The following is a 16,511-nucleotide window of genomic DNA, read 5'->3' on the forward strand; positions in this document are numbered from 1 at the left end:
ATTAACAGAGTGAGCCATGGCGCTGGCCCCACTAAGGTGTATAATGAAAAATGTTTAGGGCCCGACACTGTGGCGTAGCTGGTAAAGCTGCTGCTTGGAGTGTTGGCATCCCATACGGGTGCTGGTTCAAATCCTAGCTGCTCCATTTTCAACCCATACCTCTGCTACAGCCTGGGGATACAGTAGAAGATGGGCCAAGTCCTTGGGCACCTGGAACCTCATGGGAGGCTGGGAAGAAGCTCCTAGTTCCTGGCTTTGGATCAGTGCAACTCTGGCCATTGCGGTCATCTGGAGAGTGAACCAGCAGATGGAAGACTTATTTGTCTGCCTCTCTTGAGCTCTGCCTTCAAATAAATAAATAAATAAATCTATTTTTAAACTTTTATTTAATGAATAAATTTCCAAAGTACAACTTATGGATTACAATGGCTTCCCCCCCCCATACCGTCCTTCCCACCCACAACCCTCCCCTTTCCCACTCCCTCTCCCCTTCCATTCACATCAAGATTCATTTTCAATTATCTTAATATACAGAAGATCAGCTTAGTATACATTAAGTATGGATTTCAACAGTTTGCTCCCACACAGAAACATAAAGTGAAAAATAATAGATGATTTTTTTAAAAATGATGATGAAATCAGAGCAGACCTATTGTCATGTTTAATCCCAGTGAGAGTCAAGTTGGGAATTGATAATTTCTTTTTTTTTTTTTTACAGAGGATCAGTTTAGTATGCATTAAGTAAGGATTTCAACTGTTTGCAGCCCCATAGAAACACAAAGTGGGGGGGGGGCGGAGCCAAGATGGCGGAATAGTGAGGGCGCGCACCGATAGTCCGGGAAAATTTAGTTTAATAAAAGGGGAGTTACGGTAGCCTCAGAAAAAAGAACCAGGAAAATATTGCAGACAAAACTCTTCTGGATCCAGTGGGCGTGAATCGGAGGACCTACTGGGAGAACAAGGTCGCCCACCGCGCGCGAAAGCCGAGCCGCAGGACCGAGACGCGGGACTGAGCCGCGGAAGCCGAGCCGCGGGATTGAGCTGCGCAAGCTGCAGGGTCTGCACGCAAGTGCTCGAAGGAGAGTGCAACAGCGGGGAGACTTGGGACGTCCAGGGCTCCGAATCCACACATCGGCGCTGGAAGGAGAGCAGACCTGCGTGGAGAGCGTGGGAGCCCACAGTTCGGGACACCAGCGGCAGACTCAACACACCAGCGCTGGAACGCGAGGTGAGCCGAACCTCAATAACCCGAGACACCGGCAGGCAAGAGGAGAGAGGAGACTAGAGGGAACGACCCCCGGGGCGGGGGGGACTTCACCAAGCTAACTGGAAGAGAGAGAGAGGGAAAAAAAAAAAAAGGTGACTGGTACAGACATGGGTTTCTCTCTCTCCGCTCACCTCTCAAGGGCGAGCAAGACAAAGAGCAGGCGCCATCTTGGACATACGTCATAAGCAGAGCGACCTCAGGTCTGCACCGTCCCTGAGCCTAGCAGAAAAACCTGACTCTGGGTGGGGCGAATTAACAGGAGATTAGGAACTAGTAAATTTATGGTGCTACTGAACTGAGACTGTGAAAAAAGAGACGGTGGGGGAGAGAACTCACGGAATTCACGTGAGCACTCTCCAGAGACGCTACAATTCCGTAACTTTGGCAACCCAGTGGGAGACTGAAGGAGAATTTGAGCCCACTCTAAGGGCCGAACAGATTCCCTGTGTGGTCCTTGGGAAAGAGCTTCTGATCTCTGGCTCCTGTGGGTATATCATTTGCCTGCTAACTACCTCCAACTTCGTTCAGCTGTGCAGAATAACTTCCCTTTTGAATCAAAAAAAAAAGAGAGAGAGAGAGAGAGAGAGAGGTTTACCACGCCTAACCTGGGAGTGTCACCTTTGGCACACCAAACAGAGCTCTCAGGCCACACCCATCTCAAGCCCTAAGGCTCCATCAAAAACAGATAGTCCACTTAATCTAGAGTCATAGTATAACAAGAAAAAGCACCACAGTGAAGAAACCAAATATCTCCAATATGACAAATAACAAACGCAAAAACCAAGGTAATAAAAACAAGGAAGTCACCATGAAGCCCTCAAATGAAAAAGACACCCCAATTCAAGATTATGAGGATGATGACATAGAAGAAATGCAAGAAGCAGATCTCAAAAAGTTGATAAGAACATTAAGAAGTTCTCAAAAACAAATTCTTGAACTACAGAAATCCTTAATGGACAAGATAGAAAATCTCTCTCGTGAAAATGAAATATTAAGGAGGAATCAAAATGAAACGAAACAACTAGTACAACAGGAAACTGGGATAGTGACTGAAGTGAAGAATTCAATAGATCAAATGAAAAACACAATAGAGAGCCTTACAAACAGAATGGGAGAAGCAGAAGAGAGAATATCGGACTTAGAAGACAGAGAACAGGAAAGGATACAGTCAGACCAAAGAAAAGACGAGGAAATTAGAAATCTAAAACATATTGTCGGGAATCTTCAGGATACTATTAAAAAACCCAACATTCGGGTTCTAGGAGTTCCTGAAGGCATGGAGAGGGAGAAAGGATTAGAAGGCCTTTTTAGTGAGATATTAGCAGAAAATTTCCCAGGTTTGGAGAAGGACAGAGAAATCCTAGTACAGGAAGCTCACAGAACCCCTAATAAACACGACCAAAAGAGACCCTCACCACGACACGTTGTAATTAAACTCTCCACAGTGAAACATAAAGAAAAGATCCTAAAATGTGCAAGAGAGAAACGCCAGATTACTCTCAGAGGATCTCCAATCAGACTCACAGCTGACTTCTCATCAGAAACTCTACAAGCTAGGAGGGAATGGCGAGATATAGCCCAGGTACTAAGAGAGAACAAGTGCCAGCCCAGAATATTATATCCTGCAAAGCTATCATTTGTGAATGAAGGTGAAATAAAGACTTTTCATAACAAACAGAAATTGAAAGAATTTGTTGCCACTCGTCCAGCCCTGCAAAAGATGCTTAAAGATGTGTTACACACAGAAACAAAGAAACACGGTCATCAATATGAAAGAAGGTAAAGGAAGGAAACCAAGGAAGGAAAGCTCACAGCAAAAGATCACAGGGAATTCAAAGCATATATTAGAACTTATCTTTGGCAAATGGCAGGGCAAAGTTACCACTTATCATTAGTCACATTGAACGTGAATGGCCTGAACTGTCCAGTTAAAAGACACCGTTTGGCTGATTGGGTTAAAAAACAAAACCCATCTATTTGCTGCTTACAAGAAACACATCTTTCCAACAAAGATCCATACAGACTGAAAGTGAAAGGCTGGAAAAAGATATACCATGCCAACAGAAATGAAAAAAGAGCAGGCGTAGCCATCTTAATATCAGACACCATAAACTTTACCACAAAAACCGTTAAGAGAGACAAAGAGGGACACTACATAATGATTAAGGGATCAATTCAACAGGAAGATATAACAATTATCAATGTATATGCACCTAACTACAGGGCACCAGTTTATCTAAAAGATTTGTTAACGGACTTAAAGGGAGACTTAGACCCCAATACAATAGTACTGGGGGACTTCAATACTCCACTCTCAGAAATAGACAGATCAATAGGACAGAAGATCAACAAGGATACAGTAGATTTAAACGACACTATAGCCCAAATGGATCTAACAGATATATACAGAACTTTCAATCCTACAGCTAAAGATTATACATTCTTCTCAGCAGTACATGGAACCTTCTCTAGGATTGACCACATACTAGGCCATAAAGCAAGTCTCAGCAAATTCAAAAGAATTAGAATCATACCATGCAGCTTCTCAGACCATAAAGGAATGAAGTTGGAAATGAACAACTCAGGAATCCCTAGAGCATACGCAAACACATGGAGATTGAACAACATGCTCCTGAATGAACAATGGGTCATAGAAGAAATCAAAAACTTTCTGGAAGTAAATGAGGATAACAGCACAACATACCAAAACTTATGGGACGCAGCAAAAGCAGTGTTAAGAGGAAAGTTTATATCAATAGGTGCCTACATCAAGAAATTGGAAAGGCACCAAATAGATGAGCTTTCAATTCACCTCAAGGATCTAGAAAACCTACAGCAAACCAGACCCAAATCTAGTAGGAGAAGAGAAATAATTAAAATCAGAGAAGAAATCAACAGGATTGAATCAAGAAAAACATTACAAAAAATCAGCCAAACGAGGAGCTGGTTTTTTGAAAAAATAAACAAAATTGACACCCCATTGGCCCAACTAACTAAAAAAAGAAGAGAAAAGACCCAAATCAATAAAATCAGAGATGAAAAAGGAAATGTAACAACAGACACCACAGAAATAAAAAGAATCATCAGAAATTACTACAAGGACTTGTATGCCAGCAAACAGGGAAACCTATCAGAAATGGATAGATTCCTGGACACATGCAACCTACCTAAATTGAACCAGGAAGACATCGAAAACCTAAACAGACCCATAACTGAGACAGAAATTGAAACAGTAATAAAGGCCCTCCCAACAAAGAAAAGCCCAGGACCAGATGGATTCACTGCTGAATTCTACCAGACATTTAAAGAAGAACTAACTCCAATTCTTCTCAAACTATTCAGAACAATCGAAGAAGAGGGAATCCTCCCAAATTCTTTCTATGAAGCCAGCATCACCTTAATCCCTAAGCCGGAAAAAGATGCAGCACTGAAAGAGAATTACAGACCAATATCCCTGATGAACATAGATGCAAAAATCCTCAATAAAATTCTCGCCAATAGAATGCAACAACACATCAGAAAGATCACCCACCCAGACCAAGTGGGATTTATCCCTGGTATGCAGGGATGGTTTAATGTGCGCAAGACAATCAATGTGATACACCACATTAACAGACTGCAGAAGAAAAACCATATGATTCTCTCAATAGATGCCGAGAAAGCATTTGATAAAATACAACACCCGTTCATGATGAAAACTCTAAGCAAACTGGGTTTGGAAGGAACATTCCTCAATACAATCAAAGCAATCTATGAAAAACCCACAGCCAACATCCTATTGAATGGGGAAAAGTTGGAAGCATTTCCACTGAGATCTGGGACCAGACAGGGATGTCCACTCTCACCACTGCTATTCAATATAGTTCTGGAGGTTCTAGCCAGAGCTATTAGGCAAGAAAAAGAAATTAAAGGGATACAAATTGGGAAGGAAGAACTCAAACTATCCCTCTTTGCAGATGACATGATTCTTTATTTAGGGGACCCAAAGAACTCTACCAAGAGACTATTGGAACTCATAGAAGAGTTTGGCAAAGTAGCAGGGTATAAAATCAATGCACAAAAATCAACAGCCTTTGTATACACAGACAATGCCATGGCTGAGGAAGAACTTCTAAGATCAATCCCATTCACAATAGCTACAAAAACAATCAAATACCTTGGAATAAACTTAACCAAGACGTTAAAGATCTCTACGATGAAAATTACAAAACCTTAAAGAAAGAAATAGAAGAGGATACCAAGAAATGGAAAAATCTTCCATGTTCATGGATTGGAAGAATCAATATCATCAAAATGTCCATTCTCCCAAAAGCAATTTATAGATTCAATGCAATACCAATCAAGATACCGAAGACCTTCTTCTCAGATCTGGAAAAATTGGTGCTGAAATTTATATGGAGGCACAAAAGACCTCGAATAGCTAAAGCAATCTTGTACAACAAAAACAAAGCCGGAGGCATGACAATACCAGATTTCAGGACATACTACAGGGCAGTTGTAATCAAAACAGCATGGTACTGGTACAGAAACAGATGGATAGACCAATGGAACAGAATTGAAATACCAGAAATCAACCCAAACATCTACAGCCAACTTATATTTGATCAAGGATCTAAAACTAATTCCTTGAGCAAGGACAGTCTATTCAATAAATGCTGCTGGGAAAATTGGATTTCCACGTGAAGAATCATGAAGCAAGACCCCTACCTTACACCTTACACAAAAATCCACTCAACATGGATTAAAGACCTAAATCTACGACCTGACACCATCAAGTTACTAGAGAACATTGGAGAAACCCTTCAAGATATTGGCACAGGCAAAGAGTTTCTGGAAAAGACCCAGGAGGCACAGGCAGTCAAAGCCAAAATTAACTATTGGGATTGCATCAAATTGAGAAGTTTCTGCACTGCAAAAGAAACAGTCAGGAGAGTGAAGAGACAACCGTCAGAATGGGAAAAAATATTTGCAAACTATGCAACAGATAAAGGGTTAATAACCAGAATCTACAAAGAGATCAAGAAACTCCACAAAAACAAAACCAACAACCCACTTAAGAGATGGGCCAAGGACCTCAATAGACATTTTTCAAAAGAGGAAATCCAAATGGCCAACAGGCACATGAAAAAATGTTCAAGGTCATTAGCAATCAGAGAAATGCAAATCAAAACCACAATGAGGTTCCACCTCACCCCGGTTAGAATGGCTCACATTCAGAAATCTACCAACAACAGATGCTGGCGAGGATGTGGGGAAAAAGGGACACTAACCCACTGTTGGTGGGAATGCAAACTGGTCAAGCCACTATGGAAGTCAGTCTGGAGATTCCTCAGAAACCTGAAGATAACCCTACCGTTCGACCCAGCCATCCCACTCCTTGGAATCTACCCAAAGGAATTTAAATTGGCAAACAAAAAAGCGGTCTGCACCCTAATGTTTATTGCAGCTCAATTCACAATAGCTAAGACCTGGAACCAACCTAAATGCCCATCAACGGTAGACTGGATAAAGAAATTATGGGATATGTACTCTTTAGAATACTATACCGCAGTAAGAAACAACGAAATCCAGTCATTTGCAACAAAATGGAGGAATCTGGAACACATCATGCTGAGTGAAATAAGCCAGTCCCAAAGGGACAAATACCATATGTTCTCCCTGATCGATGACAACTGACTGAACACCAAAAAGGAAACCTGTTGAAGTGGAATGGACACTATGGGAAACGGTGACTTGATCAGCATAGCCCTGACTGTTAATGAACAACTTAATACATTATCCCTCTTAGTAGTTTTTTTGTCTGTTCTACTTAATATGACTGGTTTAATTCTGTAATTAATACACAGTTATTCTTAAGTGTTGAAATTTAACTGAAATGTGATCCCTGTTAAACATAAGAGTAGGAATAAGAGAGGGAAGAGATATATAATTTGGGACATGCTCAAGCTGACTGGCCCCAAATGGTAGAGTTAGAAACATACCAGGGGACTCCAATTTAATCCCATCAAGGTGGCATGTACCAATGCCATCTCACTAGTCCAAGTGATCAATTTCAGTTCGCAATTGATCATAATGAAAGGACTAAGATTCAAAGGGAGCACATAAGCAAGTCTAGTACCTGCTAACACTAACCGATAGAATAAATAAAGGGGAGAGTGATCCAACATGGGAAGTGAGATACTCAGCAGACTCATAGAATGGCAGATGTCCTAAATAGCACTCTGGCCTCAGAATCAGCCCTAAAGGCATTCAGATCTGGCTGAAAAGCCCATGAGAGTATTTCAGGCATGGAAAGCCAAGACACTCTGGCAAAAGATCTCTGTGAGTGAGATCTCAGTGGAAAGAACAGGTCTTCAAAGAAGGAGGTACCTTTCTCTGAAGGGAGGAGAGAACCTCCACTTTGACTATGACCTTGTCTAAACAAGATAAGAGTCGGAGAACTCAGAGGGCTTCCATAGCCTTGGAAACTCATGACTGGAGCATAGGGAGATTACTGATGCCATAGACAGGAGTGTCAATTGGCAAAGTCAACAACAGGAGTCACTGTGCACTCACTCCTCATGTAGGATCTCTGTCCTTAATGTGCTGTGCATTGAGATTTAATGCTATAACGAGTACTCAAATAATATATTTCACTTTGTGTTTCTATGGGGGTGCAAACTGTTGAAATCTTTACTTAATGCATACTAAACTGATCCTCTGTAAAAAAAAAAAAAAAAAAGAAAAGAAAAGAAAAGAAAAGAAACTGTCAACTCCCAACTTGACTCTCACTGGGATTAAAAATGACAATAGGTCTGATCTGATTTCATCATCATTAAAAAAAAAATCATCTATTATTTTTCACTTTATGTTTCTGTGTGGGAGCAAACTGTTGAAATCCTTACTTAATGTATACTAAGCTGATCTTCTGTATATTAAGATAATCGAAAATGAATCTTGATGTGAATGGAAGGGGAGAGGGAGTGGGAAAGGGGAGGGTTGTGGGTGGGAGGGATGGTATGGGGGGGAAGCCATAGTAATCCATTATTCGTACTTTGGAAACGTATATTCATTAAATAAAAGTTAAAAAAAAAAAAAAAGAAACACAAAGTGAAATATATTGTTTGAGTACTCGTTATAGCATTAAATCTCAAAGTACAGCACATTAAGGATAGAGATCCTACATGAGGAGTAAGTGCACAGTGACTCCTGTTGTTGACTTTACCAATTGACACTCCTGTCTATGGCATCAGTAGTCTCCCTATGCTCCAGTCATGAGTTTCCAAGGCTATGGAAGCCCTCTGAGTTCTCCGACTCTTATCTTGTTTAGACAAGGTCATAGTCAAAGTGGAGGTTCTCTCCTCCCTTCAGAGAAAGGTATCTCCTTCTTTGATGACCTGTTCTTTCCACTGGGATCTCACTCACAGAGATCTTTTGCCAGAGTGTCTTGGCTTTCCATGCCTGAAATACTCTCATGGGCTTTTCAGCCAGATCCGAATGCCTTTAGGGCTGATTCTGAGGCCAGAGTGCTATTTAGGACATCTGCCATTCTATGAGTCTGCTGAGTATCTCACTTCCCATGTTGGATCACCCTCCCCTTTATTTACTCCATCGGTTAGCGTTAGCAGGTACTAGACTTGTCTATGTGCTCCCTTTGACTCCCAGTCCCTCCACCATGACCAACTGTGAACTGAAATTGATCACCTGGAACAGTGAGATGGCATTGGTACATGCCACCTTGATGGGATTGAATTGGAATCCCCTGGTATGCTTCCAACTCCAGCACTTGGGGCAAGTCAGCCTGAGCATATCCCAAATTATACATCTCTTCCCTCTCCCATTCCCACTCCCATGTTCAACAGTGATCACATTTCAGTTAATTTTCAACACTTAAGAATAACTGTGCATCAATTACAGAACTAAACCAGTCATATTAAGTAGAACAGATAAAAAAACTACTAAGAGGGATAATGTATTAAGTTGTTCATTAACAGTCAGGTCTATGCTGATCAAGCCACCATTTCCCATAGTTTCCACCTCACTCTAACAGGTTTCCCTCTTGGTGTTCAGTCAGTTGTCACCGATCAGGGAGAACATATGGTATTTGTCCCTTTGGGACTGGCTTATTTCACTCAGCATGATGTGTTCCAGATTCCTCCATTTTGTTGCAAATGACTGGATTTCGTTGTTTCTTACTGCGGTATAGTATTCTAAAGAGTACATATCCCATAATTTCTTTATCCAGTCTATCGTTGATGGGCATTTAGGTTGGTTCCAGGTCTTAGCTATTGTGAATTGAGCTGCAATAAACATTAGGGTGCAGACCTCTTTTTTGTTTGCCAATTTAAATTCCTTTGGGTAAATTCCAAGGAGTGGGATGGCTGGGTCGAACCGTAAGGTTATCTTCAGGTTTCTGAGGAATCTCCAGACTGACTTCCATAGTGGCTTGACCAGTTTGCATTCCCACCAACATTCAGTTAGTGTCCCTTTTCCCCCACATCCTCGCCAGCATCTGTTGTTGGTAGATTTCTGCATGTGAGCCATTCTAACCTGGGTGAGGTGAAACCTCATTGTGGTTTTGATTTGCATTTCCCTGATTGCTAATGACCTTGAACATTTTTTCATGTGCCTGTTGGCCATTTGGATTTCCTCTTTTGAAAAATGTCTATTGAGGTCCTTGGCCCATCTCTTAAGTGGGTTGTTGGTTTTGTTTTTATGGAGTTTCTTGATCTCTTTGTAGATTCTGGTTATTAACCCTTTATCTGTTGCATAGTTTGCAAATATTTTTTCCCATTCTGTCGGTTGTCTCTTCACTCTCCTGTTTCTTTTGAAGTACAGAAACTTCTCAATTTGATGCAATCCCAATAGTTGATAAATAAATCTTTTAAAAAATGTTTAATAGCTTTTCAGAAATAACAGTTGAAGTATTCATACAGCATAACATTTGCCCTCTAATTAGGTAATTATTTTATTTCAGAGGCAGAGGGTAGACAAACAGCAAGTGAGTTTCAGTCCACACTGCTTTAATCCCAAAATGGCTGTAACAGCTGGTTCTAGGCCAGGCTGAAGCCAGGGGCTGGAAACTGAAACCTGGTCTTCTCTGTGGTACCCACCTACTTCACCCACTGCCTACTGACTCCCAGGGTGGGTATTAGTGGGAAGCTGGAATTGGGAGCAGAGTTGGAACTCAAACGCAGACACTCCACCTCAGCATTCACCCTTTTAAAGTATGGACAGTTCTACAAAGTTTGCACAACCGCCATCTGTATCTAATCACAGAACATTTTCATCAGTCCCTTTTAGCAGTCACTCCTGACTCTACTCTCCCCCAGCCCCTGGCAACCACGAATCTATTTCCTGTTTCCATGGATTTCCCTGTTTTGGACATTTCATATAAATAGAATCATACATATGAGGTATTTTATGTCTCCTTTTACTTAGTATCTTCAAGATTCATCCATATTGAAGCATGAAGTAGTACTCATTCTTTTTTGTGACTGATATTCCATTGTGTATTTGCATGCGTGCACACCATATGTTTTTACACATGCATTCACCGGCCCATGGTCGTTTGCATTGCTTTCTGCTGTTTGGCTGCATGTATAGTCGTGCAAGCTTTAGTGTGAGCATGTTTTCAGTTCTGTTAGGATTGTACTTAGGAGTAGAATCACGGAATCATACTGTAATTTGTGTTTAACCTTTTGGAAGTGGCCAAAATGTTTTCCAAGATCCAAAACAGCTGTACCATTTTATTTTTACTCTTAGTAGCTCTTTGCATTTGATTTCTTCTTCTGGAAAAAAAAAAGGAAAAGTTACTTTAGAAATTTTGTGGGTTAGGGAAGTGTGAGGTAAAGTAAAAGGAGGATGTTACACAAAAATATTTTTCCATCTAGTTCTAAATATTACTTGTAATATTATTTCTTAGAAATTCTACATATGGACGGCACCACAGCTCACTTTGCTAATGCTACAACTGCAGCGCCAGTACCGTGGGTTCTAGTCCCGGTTGGGGCACTGGTTCTGTACTGGTTGCACCTCTTCCAGTCCAGCTCTCTGCTGTGGCCCGGGAAGGCAGTGGAAGATGGCCCAAGTGCTGGGGCCCTGCACCCACATGGGAGACCAGGAGGAAGCACCTGGCTCCTGGCTTCGGATCAGCTCAGTGTGTAGGCCGTTGTGTCCATCTGGGGGGTGAACCAACAGAAGGAAGACCTTTCTCTCTGTCTCTCTCTCTCTCACTGTCTAACTCTGCCTATCAAAAAAAAATCTACAGAAGCAAATTAGAATAATTAGTAAAAATGCAAAGGACAATGTGGACCTTTTAATATAAATATTACATATTTTACTTTCAAATTTTATTTGAATGAGAGAGACAGATGTCTTCCATCTGCTTGTTCACTACCTAATGCCTGCAACAGCTGGGACCTAGCCTGGCCAAAGTTGGAAATTAGGAATTCCATCTGGGTTTCCCACATGAGTGACAGGAACCCAAGTACTTGAGCAGTCACCTGCTACCTCTCAGGGTGCACTTAGCAGAAAAATGGAGGTGGAACTTGACCAGGCTCTACAGCATGGGATGTGGGAGTCCCAGTCAGCTTTTTTTTTAATTAAAAAAAATTTTTTTGACAGGCAGTGTTAGAGAGAGAGAGAGAGAGAGAGAGAGAGACAAAGGTGTTCCTTCCGCCAGTTCACCCCTCAAATGGCCAACACAGTAGGCACACTGAGCCAATCCAAAGCCAGGAGCCAGGTGCTTCCTCCTGGTCTCCCATTCGGGTGCAGGGCCCAAGCACTTGGGCCATCTTCCACTGCCTTCCCTGGCCACAGCAGAGAGCTGGACTGGAAGAGGGGCAACCAGTACAGAACCAGCGCCCCAACCGGGACTAGAACCCACGGTACCGGCACTGCAGGCGGAGGATTAGTCTAGTGAGCCGCAGCGCCGGCCCCACTCAGCTTTTTAACCACCGCCCCATTGAAAACTTCCATCACCTTGTTATCTTCCTGATCGGACGATCTTGTTTTCTTACAGAGAAGCTCGCAGAGGCTCAGCGCAGGTCTCCACACTTCAGAATGAGCTGCAGTCGTCACTGGAGGCTCAGAACGACACTGCTGGTGTTACTACGCTGCGACAACTAGAAAACCAGTCCTCCCCCTGTCCCGTGAGGAACGTGTCCACCACAGGAGTATAAAGACCTTAAACTGGCCTTCAGCGAGTTCTCCCTCAGTGTTCCTGCTGCAGAACTGTCAGGTAATGAGATTTTACCCAGGTGAATGGCACCTTGCAGTAAATGAGACATCCCTGGAGATGGGATTCACCTGGAACTCTACAAACGCGTCCATTGGAAAAGGATACTCCTTAGCATGTTGTTGTTGGGATTTCAGATGCCCTTATTGGCTAAAAAGCAAGTATCAGAGGCAGTACAACGGTGCTAACAGGACTTCTGTTTTTGAAGATTAATTTTCTAAAAATTTCTGAGTTGGGGTAGCTTTACAGGGCAGCCGTTTGTGTCCTATTTTTAGCAGCAACTCTGATAATGCTGATAGAAGAAATAATACATATCTACCAAATCATTGCTGGGATGGAAGAACTTTTATGTTCCTTCTAGGCAATGGCAACATTTTTCCAAAAGCAGTTGGATTGTTAAACTTCCTTCAAGGAACATTAATAAAAGTTCTGGACTTTTTAATGTGCCACTAAAAGAACCTTTATTCTTGACAGGCTGCAATATGGCTGTTTTGTTGTTTGTTTTTTAAAGATCCTGAGAAAGAACAGAAATCAGGATATGGCAAATGTGAGTAAGGACTTAAATCTATCACTTATATCTGTCACTCAGTGTTTCCAAAACGGCAGCTTTTCTAAATTACAGAGATAGAAGACATTTATTCATTTTTTGTTCTTTGCATATTTCTTGACATAGTTAAATTTATTAGGAATTTAATAGAAAGCTATTTAAATAGGTAAATCAACTTCCTTATCTTTATAGACTTGATATACTTTTTTCATTTTATTCTTTTGATTATTACTTAGATGAGTGGTTAGGATCATCATAGGATGATATACCACATAAAAAGCTAAATTATGCTATAAAAGCAATACCTGGGATATAAGAATTTCAAAATTAAGAGTAACTAAAGTTTCATATCTGAAATAACTATATAAATTGTTAATGCAATGCATGTATTTCCATCTTCCTCTTTGAAAAATTCAGAGTTTTTTCCTTTGGTAACTTAAGGGTTATCATTCACATACAAACTCAGGGAAAGATAATTTAATAGAAAACTTCACATTATAAAATATATATATAATACAATGATACATTCCTTCTCTTTGAACTTTGTGTTTTTATCATTTAAAACAGATTTCATTATTTCATATATACAGTTTAAAGAACATGATGCCTCCCATCCTCTACCATGTTTAATTTAAGCTTTATAATTTAATTTTAATGAATATATATTAATATATATTCCACTTTCCTATAATGCTTTAAAAACATCAACATTTCTTAGTTCATTAGCTCTGTGCTTGTGTGTTACAGAGAAATTCCCTGTAAAATTCAGTATCAATTTGTTTTGTATCATTATAAAATACTCCTTGGGAAAGCAAGGATAGTTTTTAACTATAGAAACTGTGTTCTATTCCGAGTTTTTTGGGTTTATTCTATAAGCATATGTTATTCTGTAAGAATGTGTTTCCATTGAGAATGAGAGAAGATTGACTAAAAACTGCCTCCAAGTTATGACACATGCACTCCAAGTAGAGTGAAGTACAAGGGAAAACTGTAAAGAAGCAAGCAAGGCCTATTTGCAGTGAGTGCTAATTTTTTACTGATAGGGATAGTTGATGAGTCATCTTGGGAGACCTCTGGTTTGTAATTTAACTTTGCAAGTGCATGGCTTCCTACTTTTTTGTAAAGCATGATAGAATTTGATACTGTAAAGAAGTATGGTATATTTTTTAAAGACTTTTTTATTCATTTAAAAGGCAGAGTAATACAGTGAAGGGGAGAGAGATATTCCATTCGCTGGATCACTCCTCAAATGACCACAACAGCAAGATCTGGGCTGATCCAAAACCAAGAGTTAGGAGCATCTTCCAGGTCTCCCAGGGGTAGGGGTCCAAACACTGGGGCTATCTTCCACTGCTTTCCCAGGTGCATTAGCAGGGAGCTGGATCAGATATGGAGTATCCAGGACTTGACCCAGTGCCCCAGAAGTATGGTATTTTGTTATTGTAGAAACTGAGGGGCCGGAGCCACAGCTCACTTGGCTAATCCTCTGCCTGAGGCGCCAGCACCCCGAGTTCTAGTCCCAGTTTGGGCGCTGGATTCTGTCCCAGTTGCTCCTCTTCCAGTCTAGCTCTCTGCTGTCGCCCAGGAAGGCAGTGGAGGATGGCCTGAGTACTTGGGCTCTGCACCCCCATGGGAGACCAGGAAGAAGCACCTGGCTCCTGGCTTCAGTTCAGCACAGTGCGCCTGCCTTAGAGGCCATTTGGAGGGTGAACCAACAGAAGGAAGACCTTTCTCTCTGTCTCTCTCCCTCTCATTGTCTAACTCTGCTTGTTAAAAAAAATTGAAACTGAGAGAAGATGGGGTGTTTCTAGCCATTATCAGCTGAACCAAAATGTAGTCACTTACTCCTTTCTACTGACTGACCACACACCACTATCCACAAAGTGAGAAGGAAGGGAAGGAGAATGTACTTTAAGAGAAATAGCTGATCTTCCGTTTCCTTGCTGATACATACATGCTCGCGTGGTATGTGAGAAAATGCACATCTATACTAGTCCCTCAAGAAGCAGAGAAATAAAGAAATGTATTTAGTGTGTGATACATGCAAGACCTTTTCTGGAAGTATTCTTTACACAGGAGCATTGCATCTCCCAGTGTTCTCAGTTTTTGTCTAGGCAGCTTAGTGCTTATTGCTTTTCATCTTTGGTGATGGTAGATTTTATGGTTGTGTTTTTCATTTCTTTCTGTAGAATCTGAATTTTACAGGATTTTGGAACATCCTTAAAAGGCATGACAAGATCCTGGAAACATCTCATGGAGCAGATTGGTGAGTGGCTCATGTAGAAGTAGCCCCATTTTATACATGCAAGAAAATGAACCAGCTCATCTGTGAAACTGAGGTATAATAATCCCACTTATCAACCATGTATCTGCAATCACATTCATGTCTTATTTTTAAAGAAATACTTCCTCATTCCTATTCTCCAAAGAGTTGGTAGCTTTCAATACATATAGTCTGTTTTAATTTAATTTTTATTTATTTGAAAGGCAGAGTTACAGAGACAGAAAGATCTTCCATCTACTGTTTCACATTCCAAATAGCCACCAGAGTTGGGGTTGGGCCCGAAGTTTCCTCTGGGTCTCCCACGTGGGTGCAGAAGTGGAGCAGTAAGGATTCGAACCGGTGCCCCTATGGGATGCTAGCTTTGCAGGTGGCAGCTTAACCTGCTGTGCCACCATGCTGGCCCTCAATACAATAGTCTTATGATTTTTTTTTCTTTTGAATTGTCAGTATAAAGTCATCAAGAGATTATCACAAAACAATGTATACAAATGTTGCATAATAATTAATGCAAGGTTGAAATTTAGTATAACTCATTTCATAATTTAATAACATCTTTCTAGGCTGTAGTGACCAATGAACTTGAAGATGGTGACAGACAAAAAGCTGTGAAGCATTTACATGTTCCCTCTTTGGGAGCTGCTTAGGTTAGTATTCTGTCTAGTAGTTTGTTTGCTTTTACCTATGTAGTAATCAGAACAATCTGTTTAGCTGGTTTCATAACCTTAAAGCAAGAATTTCAGACACATTTTATAAGTAGTTGTTACTGCTATTATTTTGGCTTTAAAAATAAGATGCCAGATTTCTGTTCATAATGAATTATAATGTTACCCCAACTTTCACTTTTTAACCTGCATGTATTCCCTCTCTTGTTTATTTTTAATGACATATTAGCTTTGGTTTCTCGAATTGATTACTTTTTAAATGATACAGTGTGTTCATTTCTGTTGGATTGCTATATAACATTGTATAAAATCTATTGGTTATACCAAATAAAAGACTCTATTAAGTCTTATTAGGTGATATCTTCTGTATCATAAATAAATTCCAATGAATTTACAAGGACTTAAATTGTACATGATATATTCTTTGACTACAGTGGAACTGAAATCAATAACAGAAAGAGCTTCCATAACTTAATAAAAGGCACCTATGAAAAATCTATAATTAATACCATAGTTAATGGTAAAACACTGAA

General features: G+C 40.6%; 1 long non-coding RNA gene across 4 annotated transcripts; it reads left to right on the forward strand.

Moving 5' to 3' along the window:
• Positions 1-11,942: 11,942 nt before the first annotated feature.
• On the forward strand, positions 11,943-16,297 carry LOC149123452 (uncharacterized). 4 transcript variants are annotated; one of them, XR_016216057.1, is made up of 4 exons: positions 11,943-12,166; positions 12,270-12,488; positions 15,222-15,298; positions 15,877-16,297. It is a non-coding gene; the product is annotated as an uncharacterized LOC149123452 (long non-coding RNA). The 4 variants fall into 4 exon arrangements; XR_016216058.1 differs by having other exon boundaries at positions 11,943-12,135; XR_016216055.1 differs by lacking the exon at positions 11,943-12,166 and adding an exon at positions 12,960-13,032 and having other exon boundaries at positions 12,352-12,488.
• The last annotated feature ends 214 nt before the right edge of the window (positions 16,298-16,511 follow it).

Source organism: Oryctolagus cuniculus, chromosome 11 (genome assembly GCF_051225735.1).
Source record: "Oryctolagus cuniculus isolate XC-2025 breed Fujian yellow rabbit chromosome 11, ASM5122573v1, whole genome shotgun sequence".
Classification (NCBI taxonomy): Eukaryota; Metazoa; Chordata; class Mammalia; order Lagomorpha; family Leporidae; genus Oryctolagus; species Oryctolagus cuniculus.